This window comes from Miscanthus floridulus, chromosome 9, assembly GCF_019320115.1.
Source record: "Miscanthus floridulus cultivar M001 chromosome 9, ASM1932011v1, whole genome shotgun sequence".
Taxonomy (NCBI): domain Eukaryota; kingdom Viridiplantae; phylum Streptophyta; class Magnoliopsida; order Poales; family Poaceae; genus Miscanthus; species Miscanthus floridulus.
Window position 1 is genome coordinate 132281582 of NC_089588.1, and position 23067 is coordinate 132304648.

The 23067-nt window shown below is 40.5% G+C and overlaps 3 long non-coding RNA genes across 4 annotated transcripts; all 3 read right to left on the reverse strand.

Annotated features, from left to right (window-relative positions):
• Window positions 1-7734: 7734 nt before the first annotated feature.
• On the reverse strand, window positions 7735-8055 carry LOC136482971 (uncharacterized). The gene is made up of 2 exons (XR_010765262.1): window positions 8026-8055; window positions 7735-7943 (listed from the first exon to the last, which is right to left on the reverse strand). It is a non-coding gene; the product is annotated as an uncharacterized lncRNA (long non-coding RNA).
• Window positions 8056-8126: 71 nt separating this feature from the next.
• LOC136482972 (uncharacterized) lies at window positions 8127-9562 on the reverse strand. Of its 2 annotated transcripts, XR_010765263.1 has the most exons (4): window positions 9384-9562; window positions 9205-9291; window positions 8714-8797; window positions 8127-8619 (listed from the first exon to the last, which is right to left on the reverse strand). It is a non-coding gene; the product is annotated as an uncharacterized lncRNA (long non-coding RNA). The 2 variants fall into 2 exon arrangements; XR_010765264.1 differs by lacking the exon at window positions 9205-9291.
• A 104-nt stretch (window positions 9563-9666) lies between these two features.
• On the reverse strand, window positions 9667-11060 carry LOC136482973 (uncharacterized). The gene is made up of 3 exons (XR_010765265.1): window positions 10877-11060; window positions 9853-10781; window positions 9667-9770 (listed from the first exon to the last, which is right to left on the reverse strand). It is a non-coding gene; the product is annotated as an uncharacterized lncRNA (long non-coding RNA).
• Between the last annotated feature and the right edge of the window lie 12007 nt (window positions 11061-23067).

Below are 23067 nucleotides of genomic sequence, written 5' to 3' on the forward strand. Positions count from 1 at the left end.
CATATCCCCCCCAGGACTCTGACCCTATGGATCGACAAGTAAGGACATGGGCAAGATCGTAGGCACGACGATCCGTCACCTAAACTTAGCTCTAATTCTATCCATGAATGTTGTATGAGCGATTAAGCATAAAGTTATGTATGCTAAGTTCATAACATAAGAACTATACTCTAGTTCATATGCTAAGAACATAACATAAGAACTATACTCTAGTTCACAATCATAACAATATTGATAGATTGAGAACAAGACTTTGGAGAAAAGCTTCATCTTATTCATACCAAGATTCCACTCCAAGAGTTAATCTCTCCAAGGAAGCTTTGCCTAGCTCCAAAACTACTAAAAAGTAAAAGAGTACAAAGGTGGGGTGAGTTAGCTCCAAATGTAGTGTGTGTTATGTGTGGGAGCTCTCCCCCTTCTTATATACTACTCTAAGGGTGGTTTGCAGGGCATATTCGGAGAAGATCCACATGCAACCATCCTTAGGGGCATTGAATGTACCACAACACCAAAGTGGGGCCCGAGTGGCAGCAGGGGGGTGAGGCCGCACCCCTAGTGTGCCCACCACCTGGTGGAGCCGTCCTGCGACCACCTTCACGTGGTCAGTTCTGGAGTGGGCCTGGGACATAGCTATGTTGGTGGTTGGCCCAGATTTGCAAGATACGTGGGCCATTCTTCTATTTCCTTTGCGTAGATCTGCTTTACACTTTGTCCAAAGGCGTATTTTGACTATAATTCCACTATATCATGTTTATGTCTTGCAAAATACCTAATCCTCCAATACAAGTAGAACTATGTCAATATAAATAATATATGTGTGTGTAAATCATGTTAGTTTTCTCCATTTTGAATCTTAGTTGGCGGTCAAATTTGGTCGATAAGGACCGCCAACAGCCAACCTAGGGTAGGGTCGGCCGACCTACCCTGATGGGCCCCGCCTCTCCACCGCCTCATGTACGACTCCACCCTTGATTTTGAGGTGGTTTTGAAGTCGGTTTATTTGATGGTTGACGAGAAAACTGCCACGTATCGATGACATGGCGCTTGCTTGGCCCCTACTCCATCTCCCCTATAAAAGGCCCCATAGAGGCTCCCCAGAAAGGCATCCCTCAGGATCAGAATTATCAATTGAAGAGAAGAGTAGTCCTCTAGTAGGATCTATCCTTTGTACATAATAGTGAACTAGAGAGTGAGGGAAGAGTTTGGAGGAAGTGCCGGCTTGTCGGTGCTACTTCTACGACTTGTAACTTAGCGGATCTAGGTTCTCTTCGAGCCTGCATTTGAGATAACTCCGGTAATTGATTTCTGATTTAAAGTAGTTTTGTGCTTTAACCCTACTAGCGGAGTTAAAGTAGTAATCGATAGCGTAAGTGTGGTGCTTAGGCTTTTGGTTGCTTGTAGATGCACCCTGCATTCTGGGTTGCTTGTGGATGCACCCTGTATTCTGGGTTTGGTAGATCTATTTGTGTGACAGCCTTGGAGATCCTCTATAGTCCAAACCCCATTTGTAGGCCTAGCAGGACCTGTGTTGCGACGGTAGAGTTATACTCTGTTATAATTCTTCCTTAGTAATGTCCCCGGGTGAACACTAGAATACAACACTAACTTAAGTTAGAAGTTGAAAGCTTTAGAAGTCCTCTCTACACTCCTATTTATCCTAACCTTGTTGCTATCCCTAGTTAAGTTAGACTATAGTTAATCTCACATGTTTCCCTATAGATACGATACTTTGATATCCGTGCGCTTGCGGATTTTTCTGCATGCACCCACAGGTGTCAACAAGCTTTTCTGGCGCCGTTGCCTGGGAAACGGTTGTTGTGTTAACTTTAGACCTAGCTTAACCTTGTATCTTTTGTTTTAATTCATTTTATCATGGATACCACACCTATATATCAATACGTTGCACCTACGAGCGCATGCTTAGAGCCACCAAAGTCTTCGAAGCCTATCCTAACACGAGGCTATGAGCTGCGCCCATGTTTAATAAACATGGTTCGTGAACAATCCTTCCCGAGAGAAGGCGACGAAAACTCATACTTTCACCTACGAGAGTTTGAACAAACCTGTGCATGTTTGCATATTACTAGCATCTTAGACAAAACCTTAAGATGGAAGTTATTTCTGTTCTCTTTGATGGCAATAGCTAAACATTGGTATAATCAAACCATAGGAAGTATGCAAGGAGACTGGGAAGCTTTGTGTTCTAAATTTTGCTCATCCTTCTTTCCTATCTCTAGAGTAGTCAGGCTTTGGTTAGAGGTTCTATGTTTTAAACAAAAAGAAAAAGAACCTCTTGGCGCATCATGGGCTCATTTTAATAGCATCATCACCACTGGCCCTGACCTTGCTATTCAAGATCCTATTCTTCTTCAACATTTTTATATGGGACTTAGCAAGGATTCTGCGCAATCCCTTAAATCAGCCTCTAGAGGACCTTTCCTTCATTTGTTTGCTAGTGAAGCAAGAACTATTCTTGATAAAATCCTTGGAAACACTCCTTACATGGCATTCATGATGAACTCCTGAGGAAGAAGAGGAATCATCTTCAAAGTAAGAAGAAGAAGTTTTGATAGCCAAATCACAACCACTTCAATCTCAAGATTTAGCTATCAATCCTAAACAACCAATACCCCAAAACCCAAATCCTACAAAGGAAGAAGAAATTCGACCTTTGGAATTCCCTTTTGGAATCAAGGATGACCTTTTGTTTGATGCTGATTTTGGGAACACCTTGAACTCTCATCTCCAAAAGAGACCTTCAAGGAAATATAATTTAAATCTTCTCAAGAAGAGATCTCTTAGAAAGCCTCCCAAATCAACATCGTGTCATACCGCAAATTCCCATATAGGACATCGAGAAAAGTCCAAGGATGGAATGTCAAGTGAGCCCATAGAAGGAGATTCAAGTTATTTAGAACCCAGTCCTATCTTCTCTCCTTCTATGTCCACAACCAATTTATGCTTTGAACCCATCTCTAAAACCATCCTTAACCCTGATGACCCCCCTCATGTTCTTCTTCCTGAGTCTTATAATGACCCTATCATTGATTCTGCTAATCCACTAAGACACCCAAGGCATAGGAGTCATGAAGGCCACAAATCTGACCAAGAAGAGCAATGACAACAACTAGAGCATATCAAGAATCCATGTGTCATTGTAAGTAAAGAATGGTTGGACGAGGCCAAAGCTTTAAGAGTAGAATTCAAACCTGCTTTATATCCAAAGGATGAGCTTAAGTCAATCTCCCTAATAACCATAACTCATCTGAATCTAGAGGAGAACTTGGATTGTCATGAGGAAGAAAGTGTTCATCCTCTCATCAAGCTCAGCCCAAGAGTCCCTAATCGAAGCAAAATCTTAGACAACAAAATGTCCAGTGAATGTCATAGGCATGGAATGATGGAGACAATGTTTTTGCCTATGGACATGCATGAGACATCGACCCTAGAGTTTGAAACAGAAGAATTTATCATTGAACATGCAAGCTATTTCTTGACCGTCCCATTTAAACCATGCTCATATGAGAAATCTCGTGAATTAATTTGTCTCTCTAACTTCACCACACAAGAGATCTACAACCCCTTTATGCTTCCTGTCCAAAAAAAACTTTGAAAGGTTGGTTGTAGATGCTTTTGTATATCATAAATATTGTAAGTCTCGTAGTATTTTGGCATGAATCTTGAGACATGTTTATAAAGGTTGGTATTGGAAGGGAAACCACTTCACTAACATAAGATACATTTTGAAGGTATTCTGGGGAAGATCTTTTGTCCTAAAACAAGCACTTTCGGGAGATAACCCGAGCTTCTACCTTTTGTTCTAATATATCTATTTAAAAAATGCTCTTTTGGTTCAGCACACATGTTCTTGTTTCTATTTGAATGAATCTCTTTTGTTTTATTTTCTACACTAAGTATGCTTTGGACTATTATTTGAATATAATTAGTGAATCAAAACATACTTGTATACAATTTGGTTGTACATATGGACTAACCCCAGTTGGAAAACTTCGAATTATTGTGGGTAAGTCATGAGATCATTCGTGGAGATAAATTAAGGTTTGAGGTATTCTTCAAAGTAATTTTATACATCTTAGCCTTAACTTTGTTTAAACTTTGAAGTTTTAGTGAATCATTTAAAACATGGGATGAATGTTCTATGCTAATTAAATTGCTCAAACCAACTCTTCTATAGCATAGAAGATGACCCTGACAACAATACCTTTGCATCAAATTACATGTGCACCCCTTTGGATATATGTTGTCCACTAATCTTTTGTATAGATGAAACAATGAATGGAGCAGAAAGGTCCAAACAAAGTGGCAAGATCAACAAAACAAAGAATAAGATCCAATCATCATGAAACCAACTCAAATGGGCCATAAACATCCACACCTATTGAGGAGACGGAGCCCCCCTGATAGGTGGGCCAGGGTGGGGTCGGCTGACACCACCTGTAGGTCGGCCGACCTCCCTAGGTCCCACATGTTAGCTCCCGTCTGCCCCACTAACTTTGAGGATAAATCTTCGCCATTAATTCAAGTTAGTTTGCACGGGAGGACGAGATTAAGGCATGACAATGAGAAACAAGGAGTGCAATCTAGGAGACAAAATGCTCATGAACAACTCAAGATGTGAGGCTAGCCGAGCAAGGAAAGTTTCAAGTAAAAGAAAAAGACCATCATGAATCATCTACCATTCATCACATGGTGCCACACGCTCCAATAACAAAGGTAACATCTCAAGGTAAATGGTCTACATTTACAAAGTTTTTCCTTGAATTGGCATATACATAAATGAAGATTTAAACATGATTGAGTTGTAAAGAAACAAGGCAGAGATCAAGTGCATGTCCTAGTCACAATAACATGATTGAATTGCATGGGCTAATTAAATTGCTCAAACCAATTCAATCATGTAAAGAAATGAATAAAGTTTGGTTTTGCTGGTGTTTTCCCTCCAACAAGAGCCCATGCACTTGATCTCTGCCTTGTTTTTGTGACTAGGACACACTTTGAGCAAGGTGTGGGGAGGTCGACTTCCCAATTTCCAAAAGTGAATGTTTTGAACCTGTAACAATGATGTACATTGAACAAGATGCTGTCACACAAAATTTGAGCCTGTTTGGCCGTCATAGTGAGGTCGGCTGACCTCCTAAGTATGACCATTCAAGCCAAATTTTGGTGAACACGTGGAGGAAAATAGAGGAAACAACATACCAGGTTCCTTTTTCCGAAAGCCAACAAAAAGTAGGTCAGCCAACCTGTCAAAAATGGCAAAACAAAAAACGGAAAACATAGGAATACACCTTTTGGAGAGAAGACACATTTAGGAGGGCCAGGTACCTCCAGGTGGGGTCAACCGACCCTACTCCGGTGCCTTGGGCTGTAGCACCCAGTTTTAAGAATAAAACCAGATACACACCATATGTGAGCCCAGGAAGTCAAATCTCACATATAGCTACAAATAAGGGTAATATCAAAACACAATGCTTAAATACATAGCGTATTAGTATAAAGATTATAACCTCAGAGTATAGACAGCGGAAAGACAACTCCGATCTTCAGGCGAAGACTCCAAATCCACAGGGACAACTGACTAGTTGATCACAAGCCTATTTCCTCCAAACTCTAGCAATCTGGTACCCATCCGGGATTTTTCCAAAGATTTAAAAAGTAAAGCAAGCGTAAGTATATGTCGTACTCAACAAATACAACATGGGTTTCATGAGGCTCAAAAGGCTGACACTGGTTGACTGCAATTAGCTTTTAATGAGTCATCTTTTAGCAATTGGGTGGCAACAAGTTTATCACAAGCCCATAAACACATGATCAGGTAAAAATGAATAATGAATTGCATAAACAGTAATCATTAGTGAGCATCTTCATCATCAGTATCATCTGTGTTCATCATCTATTTCGTAAATGTTCCAAGGCCGCTCATGACCGTGAGCACGACTGATATACCAGTTTTACACTCTGCAGAGGTTGTACACTTTCACTGTGAGTCGTGATTTACCCTTTCGCCCGAGGTGATCAGCCTCTTGACCCACTACCAAGGAAGGTCGGCAGGGTTCACTATGAAGCCTTTCAAAGGTTCATCTAACAAGTTAGGGCCATTAGATTCACTCGGCAAACATATGTAGAGCCCCCCTTCCCGATGACACATTGACACGCAGCCTATACACATGGGGACAGAGGCCGCTGTATACCCGATTCGGCAAGCCATTCTTACGCCAATGAAGGTAACCACTAACAAGCTAGAAAAGGTCCTCATACTGAGCTAAAGCCAGAGCCATGTAGCCCTCACAGCGGTACTGTAAGTCCCGGATGATCACTTACAGATAAGTCCTTAGGGAGAGGAATCTAGAGCACCATAAATAGCCCAATGCTCTAGCCCCATTGTTGCATGTTGCTAAAAAGCATATTTTAGTGTTTATTGCATATACCATTAGTCAAGTTACAAGATCATGGTCTTTAATTGAGCACTAGCATCATAATACCCAATGCAATAACCCAAAGGTATCAAGGTACAGGGTAACAAAGTACTAGGAAAATTACTATGGTTGCCAAGGTAGACACATGCAGTATGAATTAAATGATTAAAGGTGAATAGGTAACAAGAAAGATCCCATGCTATACTTGCCTTAACTTGCTTTTCCCCCAAAGCAATATGCTCAAAAGCCTTTAGTATTCAACTTTCAATCATCTACTTTCAATTCTTAGCTTCTAGTCTTCAGAGAACAACTTCTTAATCACCACGTAAACCTCACCAATTGACTGAACCATATATCAGCACACAAGCATCCATACAATCATACACAAAGCAAACAATAGATCTAAATTAGAAAAGTACACCAAACATAAAATCAAGATGAAAAGTTCATGAAACGAATCTACATCTCGCTACGAACACACAGACGCGAAAAAGCACGGTAATCGGAGCTACGGTTGAAAAGATACAACTACCGAGAGATCTACTCATAAAACTATTAACTTCATGTGTTCTAATTATATAAAAACATATATAAGATATCTATAGATAATAGAAATTTAGTCAAATTGAAGTTTGAAATATAATACTAAAGTAAAACAAATCATATTTTTTTTACAAAACCCAGTTGCATAATTGTTATTTAAGATATGATTTAAACCATGAAATTCCAGTATTAGTGATAGGATAAACACTGTTACTAACCCATAGATCTCATCGCTATGAATCTAACGCAACTTGAATGGACTAAAACAGATCTAAAACGCAAAAGATATGAAATAAACAAAATTTCCTTTACTAAAATAACTAGTATAGTGCCCGTGCTAACGCCACGGCGTTTTTTGAAGGATGCACATATAAACAACCAAATACGATGCAGACAGAGGTACTATCAATGTTGAAGAAAGGCCGCTTAATCATGCATGCGATCGACCATGACCATGGCCTGCTGCCCCCACACATTGTTCTTTGTTTCTGACAAACAATGTCCAGTGGCGACCACGGCAGCTGAAAGCCTGTAGTACCACAATCATCATGGTACACACAAAATCTAGTTTCCCAGGATACTGAGGTATATTTTCTATCATCTTGGCGGGAAATGAAGGCCTAAATGGACAACAATTAAATATCAAACAAACTGCAAACATTGTATTTAAAATTCATATTGCAGTTCTCATCAGCTAATACATGTGCTAATCCAGCAGATAAGAGCTTAAGCATCAAAACACACCATATTCATAAATTAATTAAAGCACTATTCTTTCAATTTCTTATGCACGGAAAGTCTCAGGGCATTAAGCCAGTACAAAGTAACTTGGACTTCCACCGTATTACTGCCACCATACTTCTAACCTTGTTCAGTACATCAACACTGTCCCGCAGTATGACTGCACCCTCTGGACGCAAAATCCTATCCATCTCCAGAAGAATGTGTCTGCATCACGCCTACCTATTTTGACACAAACATATTAACAGAAGATATGATTTGCCTCTGCATTACCAACACAGGAGAAAGAACAGAGGACACTTGCTTGTTCTGATATAAACAGCCCGCGTCTTCACCCCGAATCCATGCTCAGGCTACTGCAAATCATCAGACCAGCAAGTCCCAAATAATCCCTTGTGACAAATGAAAGCCATTCATGCCAATGTGCACAATCTCAAGCTGGGGCCACTACTGAAACATATCACACTTGCATGCAATGCAATAAAGCAGAATTCAGCAACCAGGACAGACAATAAGCACGACAACACAACTAATAGATCGAACCAGCAACGCTTAAAAAGATGGTTTAACGACATCCTACTGTTTGAAAAGGGAAAAATATAAAAAACATATAGCTGTCATATACAAATGTAGCCATGCTCTCAAATCTCAAGGCAAAGAGAAACAGACCTTTGCAATTTATCTTTAGGAGGACATTTGTAAGATACTGATCATTGACTCTAGTTGGTGCCACACACTGTAACAATCCCAAATTCAGCAAGGCATTTCTTCTTCCAAGGCCCTGTAAAGGTTAATGGCACAATGATCTCAAGCAATGCCTTAGCCCATCAGGAGGTAGAGTCAGCCATCATACTGATGTTGTGGCCCATATCATGGAAATACTCAGCAACTGTAATTCCTGATGGAAAAAGATACAATATGACTGTTAATAGAAACCACAACAGTTTTCTAGAATATGCGGTCACCGAAATCTTGTGTTAATTAAGTAGTACATGTTTGTGCTGTTTGTCATTGCCTCGAGAGCTCGCCTGTTACTGAGAGTCCAGCCTACAAGTTATTATTATTGCTGATGCAAGCTTCAAAAGACAAGAGAAAGATGTAGTAAATCTGCACGTATAACTGATAGAGATATATATTTGGACAGAGGAGATTTGCAGAGTGTTCTATAGTTCAAGCAGATTCTTCTTTTACCATGCCATAAACCGTAAAAGTATTTAAAAATACCCGAGCGTGATCTAGTATCTCGTGTACACATAAAAGTGATTGAAGTAAAAAGAACTTAATAATACATGTCATTTGCACATAAATGTAGCTAGAGTTTAAATTTAGTAATCCATCCAATAAAGAAAGATAAAATTTCTCATATTTATATACTTGTATCTCTTGTGCTACTCTTAATCTACATGGATTAAATTTCTCATATTTATATCAAAAGAAAGATAAACAGGTGCGAGATGGGAGGGGGGGGGGGGGCGCATCTCACCTAGGAGTTATTTAGCTATTTCTGAAGTTCAGTTCAGCACGTCAGCATGTTGTGGTGATCTATGGCTTTGACGTGAAGCACACCTCCCTGATTATGACAAGGACAAGGAACTTTTGCATTTACCTGCGTTGCAATGGGAGCCAAAAATTTGAGGGGAAGGAAGGAACTTTTGCATTTACCAGCAAGGCAAGATGTCATTGATATCCTGGATTCAGAGATCCATGGGCCAGGCAGTAGGTCTCGGATGTGACTTCCACTGGTGACCTCCTCTTGTCACCACTGACTTCCGCTGGTGGCCTCCTCTTCTTGTCACCACTGCTGCATCAGACTGGAACCTCCATTTACCAATATGCAATTCACAAAGCTACAAACATGAGAAACAAAAATTTCATAACCAACTAGAAATTTTTGAATTGACTGATGGATTGAAGTATCAAATTTTCGAATCATTCATTTCCTGAACTCCTTCCAGCAAAATCACCACATGAATCGATCATTTCATCCATGTTGCTACAAGTGCCTACGACAATCATTAGTTAGCCGCAACGAAACAGAGCTCGTTAATCCTAGACAGATTCAGAAGAAAATACATCATCAATCCCAGACCAGACTGGGAAGGAAATAGATACCGAAACAATAGGACTCAACATTGAACTCTTGTACTGTAGTGCCATCAGGATTGCACGAGAAGCTGAAACGAACATGTGGCAAGTTCACACAAGCCGGCAGTTCCTCGATGTGGCAACGGCGACAAGCACGCGGAGTGGACGACGAAGGAGGCCGCCACCGTCGCAGCCTCATCCTCCCGAGCCACCACCGTCCATGAAGTATCACCAAGAATTGGGAATGTTGAACAGGCATTGATCTGGAAAATTCAATGTCTACTACATGGTTGTTGAACCCAATTTTATTTATTCAGACATGATTATTTAACCTTGAATTGTGATGCCTCCTGCATACATTTTTAATCTGGGATCAATCCTTCAGTCAGAAGTGGATTACAAAGACAAGCAATATTGTACTAAGCAACCAAATCCGAGACATAAGAAATCGGCAGTGCCCCAAATAGCTAGATAGTTTGGACCTCACGACGACATGCGCTGCAATACGAGGCATGCGCTGCGTAGGCTTGGATCATTGGGCGTCGTTTAAACCTTTCCAAAATCTTGGAAGAAGAAATCGGCAGTGCCCCAAACAGCATGTTGACTGAACCAACCATCCTACAGGAGCAAATTTCACAGTAAATTGAGAGGCGAGGATGGGGAGGACGACCTGGGTCATGGCGGCTGCTGTCCCGACTGGTACTGCTGCAGCTGCAGCGCCAACCGTGGGAGGAGGTGCCGAGGAGGCCGTCGACGACGTGCTTGCGGGTGAGGCCGGCGACTATGGCAGCGCCCCAGGCAGCCGCGCCCAGGCAGGCAGCGCCCCCGGCGGCTGCTCCCTAGCCAGGCCAGCAGTTGCCGCGGCCAGAGGAGGCGCACCCCAGCCAGGCCAGCAGTTGCCGCGGCCAGGGGGCTGCACCACCAGCCACGGCGGAGGCCCGTCCAGCCACGCCCCTGGCGGCCTCGTGCCCTGCCCTGGTAGTCAGATCAGATCCGAGCACAAATAGTAAGTTAGGGTATGGGTGCTCGGTTTGGCACAGCTGGAAGGGACTACCAAGGGGCGGGCATACCTGGTGGCGGAGAGGCCGTGCGGATCCTTGGAGGGGCGCCCGCCGGGGCCGTCGTGGGGGCACGGCTCGCCCGTCGGGGAAGACGGAGTCTGCGCGTGACCTTGGAGGGGCGCTTACCGGGACGCCACCGGGGAAGACGGAGATGCCCCTGTGCCTGCCGCCGCCTCGGGAGAGGCGATATTATTATTTTTTCTTTCTACAAAAAAGAGACAGGCTGAGCCGCTGAGGAATCCAACTGTGCCCTGCGGTAAGCGGATGTGGGCACTGGGCGCGGGCTGGCGTTGGGGCGATCAAAGAAGGAGGAACGTCGGATTTGGATGAGCAATGAGAGAGAATGGCTAAGACATAATCTGGTGCATCTGTTTTGATGGTGTTATATTTTGTGGGTGCATTTATGGGTGTGGATGTAGCATAGGTCATGACTTGAAGCAGGCATTTATTGTGTGGCTGTAGATTTATTCTAACTGATGTATTATAGGGTAGGGTAGATAGATTAAATCTAACCTCGAATTTTAAAAGTAAAAAACATAGCTAACAGCAGTATGAACATGTAGATTATGAAATTACGAACCTAGCGCAAGTTGAACGGATCAAATCGGAGTTAGAATGAAGAAACGGTGGGGATCCATTATTGATTGTAAGTGGTGTATTTCTATAGTATTGTTGGATTTGTTTTTCTATAAGAAAACAGCCATAAAACATATACGTGATGTCATGTGATGTCATCAAGCTAATTGGAACAGCTAACTGGAGCAGGGCATAGCACGGTGCACGGCATCAAGAGCTTAACCAAAATATAAAGGATATACATGCTTACATGGGGAACCTTCGCTTCCGGATAGAAGATTACGTTGCTAAGCTTACATACTCGTCATCCTTGCGCTTGCTAGCTTGCATTATTGACATGCATGCATGGTGCTATTTGCTTGAAGGTTTGCATATGTTGCAGTAGGAAGACAAAGGACAGAACGCATAGCAAGTTTAATGTGGAAGACGCAGAGTTCCTCACCGATGGCAGAGAAGCGGTGGATCAACGAAGCAGTGGATCGACGGTGACGGCCGGACTTGGAGAAAAAGACGGCGAAGGCGACGGCGAGGGAAGGATGTGAAAAATCTGATTTACTACACGAGAGATTTCCCAAACTAGGGGCTCCCCATACGGTAGTTTTGGTGTGCTTTGCCCAAGGGGTTGGTAGATATATGTAAGGAGAAAAACCTCCCACATCTCCGTCAACTAGCGATATGGTACTAATTGACGTTGCACCATCCGCCTGCACTAATGGGCCTAAGTAAACATTAAAGCCCATTAGTAAATAAATACATGGGCCTTTGAGATTTACTAGGATTATTGCACATGGGCTTTGAGCGTTAGGATGAATGAGAGATTTATTATTTTCGGAATTAATTAATTCCGTGGATAAAATAATTCTGGAAAAGTCCAGAATTGATATTTAAGCCACGAAAAATACTCCGAGACCTCCGAAAATTTGGGGAAAATTCCCAGAGATACTTTGGAACATGATGAACCCAAATAAAGTATTTGGAGCTCATAAAAAGACTGTTGGGAACTTGGAACATAAAGATTAAGGTGAAGGAGATAGTAATTAAATTTCAGGAAGAAGCTGGAAAATTCCTAGAGATAGATATTCGTCTCCTAAACGTATAAAAAACATACATTTTGCACATAGAAACACGAGGTGCGACCGGCATGAATGCAACAAACACGTTTCTACCTTATGATAAATTTTAAATTAATGAATTTTTTTATTTTCCTATGTTTTCATGTGCACAAAAATTCACAAATAAATCATTTTAACTCTATTTTCAAAAGTGGCAAATTTTGGGGTGTTACAATTCTACCCCCCTTAAGATGAATCTCGTCCCCGAGATTCGCACGACGTCGACTAGGAGATATGAATACTCTGCCTTTGAATTCTTCTTTACTTTCTTGTGCAGTTCTATTGTCTTGATAGGGATCCCACTTTACTTTGCATACCTGTAAATCTTACTCCAAGTAACTTGTCAAACTAACTCCAAGATTATGATAGGTACCTTGAGAAATTCCTTGGTAACTCCAATTACTAGGCCACCTTTCCTTTTTAGTCCGTAATATCAATTCTCTTTCTTAAAATATTCACCGTCCAACGAAACCTGACGAATCTCTTGGTCAGAAGGAAATTCTACTACCAATCTTCAAAATATTTAATGATTACGATCAAGTTGCTCAAACTTGGAATACAATTCTTAGTCCTTGGTGTCATCCGAACCTTCTTAGCACAACTCTCCATTGCTAAGGGCATCGGCCATGACTTTTTGCTTCTCCAAGTGATAGCACTTTTCCAAGTCATAATCAATTTCATTCCAACGAGAATATCACAAGCTCAAGACCAACTTAGTGAAGATGTCCTTTAGATTCTTGTGATCCTTCTAGATGTCACTTTTACTTCCAAGAAGATATTACTTACATGCTCCATAGTGGATAACTCCAGATGCATGTTAGGTAGTTCAACTCACGCTTCCTTAGTTGACTTAATGAACAAGGTACTACATTTTTCTTCTTGCATTAGGACACATCCCACACCTTGACAAGGTGCATCATTGTAGTTATGAAGCTCTTGTCCGAATCTGGCAAAGCTAATACTTAGATTTTACTTCAACCTCTTCTTAGATTCCTTCAAACATTTACCTGAGGTGTTTTGATCCAAACTAACTTAAAAGCTTCTCTAGTATCTCTACCAAAATCTTGATGACCTTGGATAAACTTTCCTTGAACCTTTAATCAAACCTCATTGAGACTCTAAACTTCTTTCACATATTTGGGTACCACCACGCTTCCGCTGCGGAAACTAGAACGTAGGATACTTCACCTTCCAAATTCTTCAACTTGGCTACCCCCTTAAGAAAAGATAAACTAGGGGACACTAAGCATAGCTTGCAAATTCTTTTAAATGAGCCATCTAATATCAAGACGTTCTGTCATCCCATTGATACTCTTGTATATAGGCGAGAACAAGAAGTATGGAATTTCTCGCGAGATGAAAAACAATAGTGCAGTAAAACAGCTGTAAATCTCATTCTGTTAATCCAATGAAGTTGTAGCTTATACCGTTGGAAAGCTTATAAAATTCTCCACAACTTCCTTATAGAACATTTTTTTCCAAATTCCTTAGTTTAGGAGGTCGAAAACAGTGCACAAGGGAAACTATTCCAGATTCCAAACAGCACAAATGCATTGCCTTGTGATTTTCGTATTTCCATAACCAAAATAGCTATAAGGCTGATTCTTGCGCTCAGAGAAAAATATTGAGGTCTACTATTGTCTAGAATTTCCTCATGATTTTAGGTCATCCAAGAACAAAGATATAAGCCGAACAGTGCAGGCTGCTCCGGAAAGACATGATAGAGAAAACAGAAGAAAACCATACCCCAATTATTTGTTTCATTAATTCCTTATGCCTTAGGCCTATAAACTAAATGAAATTGCGGGAACACTCGACAAAATCATTGCAATCATTACAAAGATTCAAAACAATCATAAGCATAATGACAATTCAACAAGCAATAAATATGCATAATTCAATCATTGACTCAACTTGCGATACTATCGCCCTCATTGTACTAGGGGTAACAATCCAAAGACTCATCTTCAGATTACGCAAGAAGGTGATGAGAAACAGTTCTGAAAGCATATCAAATCAAGGAGTGGAGATGAGAACAAAGACTTTAAAATAAGCACCAAGGTAGAGATGAATAGCAAGGGTAGAGATATAGTAGAGAATAAAATATCAAGGTTCATAGAGCAAGGGTTTTTGTAGCAACTTCTAAACCTTAAAACGACCAGTTTCTACTATGCTTGCATCCTACAGTCAGCATTGCTCTGATACCACTTTGTAGCACCCAGTTTTATGAACAAAACTAGATACACACCATATATGAGCCCAGGAAGTCAAATCTCACATATAGCTACAAATAAGGGTAATATCAAAACACAATGCTTAAATACATAGCGTATTAGTATAAAGATTATAACCTCAGAGTATAGATAGCGGAAAGACAACTCCGATCTTCAGACGAAGACTCCAAATCCACAGGGACAACTGACTGGTTGATCACAAGCCTATTTCCTCCAAACTCTAGCAATCTGGTACCCATCCGGGATTTTTCCAAAGATTTAAAAAGTAAAGCAAGCGTAAGTATATGTCGTACACAACAAATATAACATGGGGTTCATGAGGCTCAAAAGGCTGACACTGGTTAACTACGATTAGCTTTTAATGAGTCATCTTTTAGCAATTGGGTGGCAACAAGTTTATCACAAGCCCATAAACACATGATCAGGTAAAAATGAATAATGAATAGCATAAACAATAATCATTAGTGAGCATCTTCATCATCAGTATCATCTGTGTTCATCATCTATTTCGTAAATGTTCCAAGACCGCTCGTGACCGTGGGCACGGCTAATATACCAGTTTTACACTCTGCAGAGGTTGTACACTTTCAATGTGAGTCGTGATTTACTCTTTCGCCTGAGGTGATCAGCCTCTTGACCCACTATCAAGGAAGGTCGGCAGGGTTCACTATGAAGCCTTTCAAAGGTTTGTCTAACAAGTTAGGGCCATTAGATTCACTCGGCAAACAGATGTAGAGCCCCCCTTCTCGGTGGCACATTGACACGCAGCCTATACACATGGGGACAGAGGCCGCTCTATACCCGATTCGGCAAGCCATTCTTACACCAATGAAGGTAACCACTAATAAGCTAGAAAAGATCCTCATACTGAGCTAAAGCTAGAGCCATGTAGCCCTCACAGCAGTACTATAAGTCCCGGATGATCACTTACAAATAAGTCCTTAGGGAGAGGAATCTAGAGCACCATAAATAGCCCAATGCTCTAGCCCCCTTGTTGCATGTTGCTTAAAAGCATCTTTTAGTGTTTATTGCATATACCATTAGTCAAGTTACAAGATCATGGTCTTTAATTGAGCACTAGCATCATACTACCCAATGCAATAACCCAAAGGTATCAAGGTACAGGGTATAAAAGTACTAGGAAAATTACCATGGTTGCCAAGGTAGACACATGCAGTATGAATTAAATGATTAAAGGTGAATAGGTAACAAGGAAGATCCCATGCTATACTTGCCTTAACTTGCTTTTCCCCCAAAGAAATATGCTCAAAAGCCTTTAGTATTCAACTTTCAATCTTCTACTTCCAATTCTTGGCTTCTAGTCTTCAGATAACAGCTTCTTAATCACCACGTAAACCTCACCGATTGACTGAACCATATAATGGGGACGAGGGTCCCGATCTTCCGTCAGGTTCAAGATAAACAACGATTTGTTCGGAGAGCGACACACCGATCCGGTTTCAGATCACAAAGACCCGAACCCTGCAACCTTAGCACCACGTCTCATCTAGTTATCAACCGTGTCACAATCCGGTTGACCTCGCCAAGAAGGCTAATCCCTGCTGCGAATCGAAGAACACAAGCAAGAACAAGATAAAAAGTAACTCAAATAAAGTGACAATTGTAGATGATTATCTTTAAGGGTGCACCATCCAAGAAAGAAGATAATAAAAGGCCAAGAAAATATATTTTTATAGGGTCCATGCAAGTTGATGTAACTTGAATTATTAATTCTACAGAGAATACTTGGAGAGGTGCTGCTAGTAACGTCAAGTGGGCGACGTGAAGATCATGATTAGCAATCTGTCCGCAATATTTTAATATATAGCTTCCTAGTTTTAGTTTTCTAGCCAGGTTTGTCACGTGTGCGTGTGCACCATGGTCGAGTCCGACCTGGTGTTTGAGGCGGCCTGCGTGCCTTATAAGCCTGGCCTACGTGCCACTTAGCATATTAGATGGGATTTTATTTGTGGAGCTATTTCCCGTCGAGCCGCCAGTCGTGAAACCCTAGAGGTTTACTGTTCTGGATCCCTACGAGGATTTGTGTTGGTATGTGGCCGAGGATTGATCCTTGGACTTGTGCTGGAATTGATTTAATTCCTCATCTTCTGATCGTTGTTCGTCGTGGCCGCGGGTGGAAGGATTATCTTAGGGTTTGGTTTGCATCATCTATTGTAAGCTGATTCCTCTATCTAGCGCTGCTACTGTTTGAGTTAATTATTCAGAGAAAGTTATTTGGTGCTGTCGTTCATCTTTCATCGTATTGCTCTTGCTATTGTTCGCGTTTGATTAATCAAGAAATTGTCGCCGAGGTTATCTTCTTTGATGAATTCTGCGGGTTTGATCTGAGTACCTGCTCGCTGACGTTTCTATTGCTGGATACGTGAGATTGACGTGAGAATTCGAGTAGTACTGCTGCTGCTATACTACTTTGTGTTGGCCGATTAAAATATTCCCAACCATATTTAATCTGCCGTGAGAATTTTACCCGTGGACTACTATTATTGCTATATATATCCTGCTATTGCTTGCTTGTGATTGAGGAAAATATCCAGGGTTCTAATTTGGTAGGTCAAGTGTACACAGTAATTTATTTTCAATTACTTGAAGAGTTCAGTTTCTGTTGGCAAAAAAAAAGTTGTTTGTACCGTGAAAGATTGGGAAATTATTTTGGACAACGTAGGTGTGTCCTCATCACCATATATCACCACACAAGCATCCATACAATCATACACAAAGCAAACAATGGATCTAAATTAGAACAGTACACTAAACATAAAATCAAGATGAAAAGTTCATGAAACGAATCTACATCTCGCTACGAACACACAGACGCGAAAAAGTACGCTAATCGGAGCTACGGTTGAAAAGATACAACTACCGAGAGATCTACTCATAAAACTATTAACTTCATGTGTTCTAATTATATAAAAACTTATATAAGATATCTATAGATAATAGAAATTAAGTCAAATTGAAGTTTGAAATATAATATTAAAGTAAAACAAATCATATTTTATTTACAAAACCCAGTTGCATAATTGTTATTTAAGATATGATTTAAACCATAAACATTGTTATTTAAGATATGATTTAAACCATAAACTTCTCGTCGCTATGAATCTAACGCAACTTGAATGGACTAAAACGGATCTAAAACGCAAAAGATATGAAATAAACAAAATTTCCTTTACTAAAATAATAGATTAAATCTAACCTTGAATTTTAAAAGTAGAAAACATAGCTAACAACAGTATGAACATGTAGATTATGAAATTACGAACCTAGCGCAAGTTGAACGGATCAAGGTGGGGATCCATTATTGATTGTAAGTGGTGTATTTCTATAGTATTGTTGGATTTGTTTTTCTATAAGAAAACGGCCATAAAACATATACGTGATGTCATGTGATGTCATCAAGCTAATTGGAACAGCTAACTGGAGCAGGGCATAGCATGGTGCACGGCATCAAGAGCTTAACCAAAATATAAAGGATATACATGCTTACATGGGGAACCTTCGCTTCCGGATAGAAGATTACGTTGCTAAGCTTACATACTCGTCATCCTTGGCGCTTGCTAGCTTGCATTATTGACATGCATGCACGGTGCTATTTGCTTGAAGGATTGCATATGTTGCAGTAGGAAGACAAAGGACAGAACGCAGAGCAAGTTTCCAAGGCAGGGAAGCGGTAGGTCGGCTGCAGCCATGGCCGCCTGTCACAGACACGCTGGAGTTTCAGTCTAACCATAAGATCGGCGCAGTGGTAACGTCGAAGTTGAATTAAGAAACGACGAAGCAGTGGATCGACGGTGACGGACGGCCTTGGAGAAAAAGACGGCAACGGTGAGAGAAGAATGAGAAAAATCTGATTTACTACACGAGGGATTTTCCAAACTAGGGGCTCTCCATACGGTAGTTTTGGTGTGCTTTGTCCAAGGGGTTAGTAGAAATATATAGGGAGAAAAACTCCCCACATCTCCGTCAACTAGCGATATGGTACTAATTGACGTTGCACCATCCGCCTGCACTAATGGGCCTAAGTAAACATTAAAGCCCATTAGTAAATAAATACATGGGCCTTTGAGATTTACTAGGATTATTGCACATGGGCTTTGAGCGTTGGGATAAATGAGAGATTTATTTTTTTCGGAATTAATTAATTCCGTGGATAAAATAATTCTAGAAAAGTCCAGAATTGATATTTAAGCCACGAAAAATACTCCGAGACCTCCGAAAATTTAGGGAAAATTCCCAGAGACACTTTGGAACATGATGAACCCAAATAAAGTATTTGGAGCTCATAAAAAGACTGTTGGGAACTTGGAACAAAAAGATTAAGGTGAAGGAGGTAGGAATTAAATTCTAGGAAGAAGCTGGAAAATTCCTAGAGATAGATATTCGTCTCCTAAACGTATAAAAAACATACATTTTGCACATAGAAACACGAGGTGCGACCGACATGAATGCAACAAACACGTTTCTACCTTATGATAAATTTTAAATTAATGAAATTTTTTATTTTCCTATGTTTTCCTGTGCACAAAAATTCACAAATAAAACATTTTAACTCTATTTTCAAAAGTTGCAAAATTTGGGGTGTTACATGGGCCCACTTTCTAGCCTCAACTGCTGATGCTTCACTTTGAAATGTTGTCAAAAGCCAGCTTAGGGGAGACCATTATCCAGGTAAGTATTCTTTTACCTTATTTTATCTTTCTAAGTATTTATGGCAATAAAATAAATGCTGAAATAAAATAAAAAGATTGTGTGTATGATAGTTGGCTTTAAATAATAATTAGAATTACTCATGAATAAAATAGAATTGTCTTCTCTTATTCTTTTGTTCGACATGATGAATAGTTGTTCTGTTGTAATTCCTTTCAAATACCTGTTTTCAGTTTAAGATTCTCCCAATTTTTGGATAAAATTGATTTGATATAAGGACTTACTCTGAACTTGAAACTCATGGGTAGCATATGCTTGATCTAAAGTCTAGGTAGTTGACGGATATGATATGAGAAAGTTTGAGCTGTTGTTTATCTTGTTCTAATGTGAGATTAAGTTCCAGAGTTTATCTTTTGAAAATATAAAAATTATCATGATGAGTTCTTGTATGACAAGTGAGCTTAAATTCCTACCACAACCATATCTATTTAGATTACGAAAACCTTCTACAAATATGTTGCTTGTCTTTGAATTGAGTTTTATCAAGGTTATGTGATCCTTTTGAGGAACTTATCATACTTTTAAAATCAAAATCGCATACACACTACCTAAATATGCACTACTCTACACTGGAGTAGGCGCAAAAACATACCTTGCATTTAGATCTACCAAAAAAATGCTTTAGTCCTACACTAGGAGTAAGCAAAAACATGCCTGTTAGGATTTCATAAAAATAAAATGCTCCAAGTTCATGATAGTATCTCTCTCAAAGTTTTGTGTTGTAAAAATAGACATGGGGCTATGCAAAAGTTTGTAAAAAATGGACATAGAGAGGTCCGAGTAAAAAAAGAAAAAAGATGAATGATGAGAAAGATAGTCCATGTTCTCAGAAAAAAAAATATATTTCAAGTCTCAGTAAGAGAGAGATATGTTTCAAGGAGCATAGTAGAATTAGGTTAGACACCACATATATATCCGCCATATATCCAAACACATGCACTTCTTGATTTGATTGTATGACATTTTCCTCTTTGGATCCGAGGTTTGACTTTACAATATATGCAGAGCAAGTATGTACACACTTTCTCCCTACCTATAAACTCCACAAAAGCCTTAGTTATAGGAATAAAGAAGGCAACAACAGGTTATGCCTTGATGAGGATCTAAAAATACCACATATAAGAGAGATTTGAGAAGTGAGGATCCAAAAAATACCACATATATTGTGAGATATGAGAGTGTCATACAATGGAATCTCTGATTTTTAATTTGAAAACTTATAAAACGTCTAGAATAAGGTTGAGCAAAAGACTTGAGACATAGTGCTTGACTTGATCGTTCTATCTTTCAATTACTCAAGACCCAAGTGAAGGCTAAGAAGCCCCAAGGCTGAAAGTAATATGGGTATGTTTGAAAGTTAGATCAGTTTATTTCAATCCAGAGATTTTTTTATTGAACGCCTGTGTACCTTTGAGGAGTTAAAACATTGTAGCAACTCCTGATCCATTACTTAAGTTTAGTTTTGCTAGGGACTAGCAAAGGTTAAGCTTGGGAGAGCTTGTTGACGGTTGTTAACGTCAACTATGAACCATCAACAAAAGGACAATTAACAATAAAAAGTAATCACAAAGTAACAACTTATGTTATGATTTCACTTGGTTCTACATGTACTTGGAGAATTATGCTTGTAGGAGGAATATAGTGAAAATTATGAAAAAGTAGGCCATCTAGAAGAACAATGGATTTTGAACCACTTCACAGGATCAGTAGATCCACTATCATATGCTCCAAGTAAACAAACCGACGTCAAACAGTGAATAAGTCTACGAAACCCACTCAAAGAGGGAGCATTGGACCCACCTATCAGGGAGGAGGGCCCACATGTCATAGGGGGGTTGGCTAACCTAGGGTAGGGTCGGCTAACCTACCCTGATGGGCCCCGTCTCTCCACTGCCTCATGTACGACTCCACCCATGATTTTGAGGTGGTTTTGAAGTCGGTTTATCCAACGGTTGACGAGAAAAGTGCCACAGATCGATGACGTGGCGCTTGCTGGGCCCCTACTCCATCTCCCCTATAAAAGGCCCCGAGAGGCTCCCTAGAAAGGCATTCCTCTGGATCAGAATTAGCAATTGAAGAGAATAGTAGTCCTCTAGTAGTATCTATCTTTGTACATAATAGTGAACTAGAGAGTGAGGGAAGAGTTTGGAGGAAGTGCCGGCTTGTTGGTGCTACTTCTATGACTTGTACCTTGGCAGATCTGGGTTCTCTTCGAGCCTGCATTCGAGATAACTCTGGTAATTGATTTATGATTTAAAGTACTTTTGTGCTTTGGTGTTTATCAGGAACACAACTCGTTTCATTGCTTTAACCCTACTAGCAGAGTTAAAGTAGTAATCCATAGTGTAAGCGTGGTGCTTAGACTTTTAGTTGCTTATGGATGCACCCTTATACATTACCAATGAAGAATTATAATAGAGTATAACTCTACCGTCGCAACATAGGTCCTGCATTCTGGGTTTGGTAGATCAGTTTGGGTGACAGCCTTAGAGATCCTCTATAGTCCAAACCCCATTTGTAGGCCTCGCAGGACCTGTGTTGCGACGGTAGAGTTATACTCTATTATAATTCTTCATTGGTAATGTCCCCGGGTGAACACTAGAATACAATGCTAACATAAGTTAGAAGTTGAAAGCTTTAGAAGTCCTCTCTACACTCATATTTATCCTAACCTTGTTGCTATCCCTAGTTAAGTAACACTGTAGTTAATATCACACGTTTCCCTATGGATACGTTGGTATTTCTTAATGCATACAGAAATAATCCGCAAGCGCATGAAATTACCGTTGTAGGACTTCACCCGGAAGTATTCAGGGTATCATATTTTCCATAGGGAATGGAGGTATTTCTTCTAGCTAGTTTTTCCAAGGACAACACAAGGATAGAGTTGGTAGAGTTGAGATATATTCCTTGGGCACCGGAGCTCACCTGGTCTCTGGATAAATAAACTCCACTCTTACTCGCTTACTTGGGCACCGGAGCTCACCTGGTCTACCAGGCGATCTAAGCCATTAGCTCTATGCCGAACCCAAACGTGGGGGATTACAAGGGATGGACTAGGCTATCACCACTTGCCGCCTACCCCTCAACCATGGGGCATGAGGCAAATAAAGGTAGCCTCTAGCCTAGACACCACGTCTATGCTATCGACTACTACTCTTGCGTCATATAGGGTTATCCGTCTCTATCAAGAGCCCTCTACTAGAGTATCCACCACAGGGACAGATGATGAACCCACAAACAAGTAAGAGGAAAACTTAACTAATCAAAAGACTTTCTACCATAGAAAACACGAACACTCACTTAGCGGGAGAACCCATTGAGGCACATGTGTTCGTCGAGGTACAAGTTGGGGAGACACCGACAAGTCTGGCGCTTCCCTGAGCTCTTCCTCACATTTCTCCCTTACTACTCTACTAGCTATCTAGGGCCTAAGCCCTTGGAGTGAAGCTCAAAGGTGGAGTGCTCTTGCTCTTGTGTGTTGTTGTCCAATGAGGAGAGGAAGGCCTCCTTTTATAGGTGGAGAGAGGAGAATGATTCCTTGGAATAT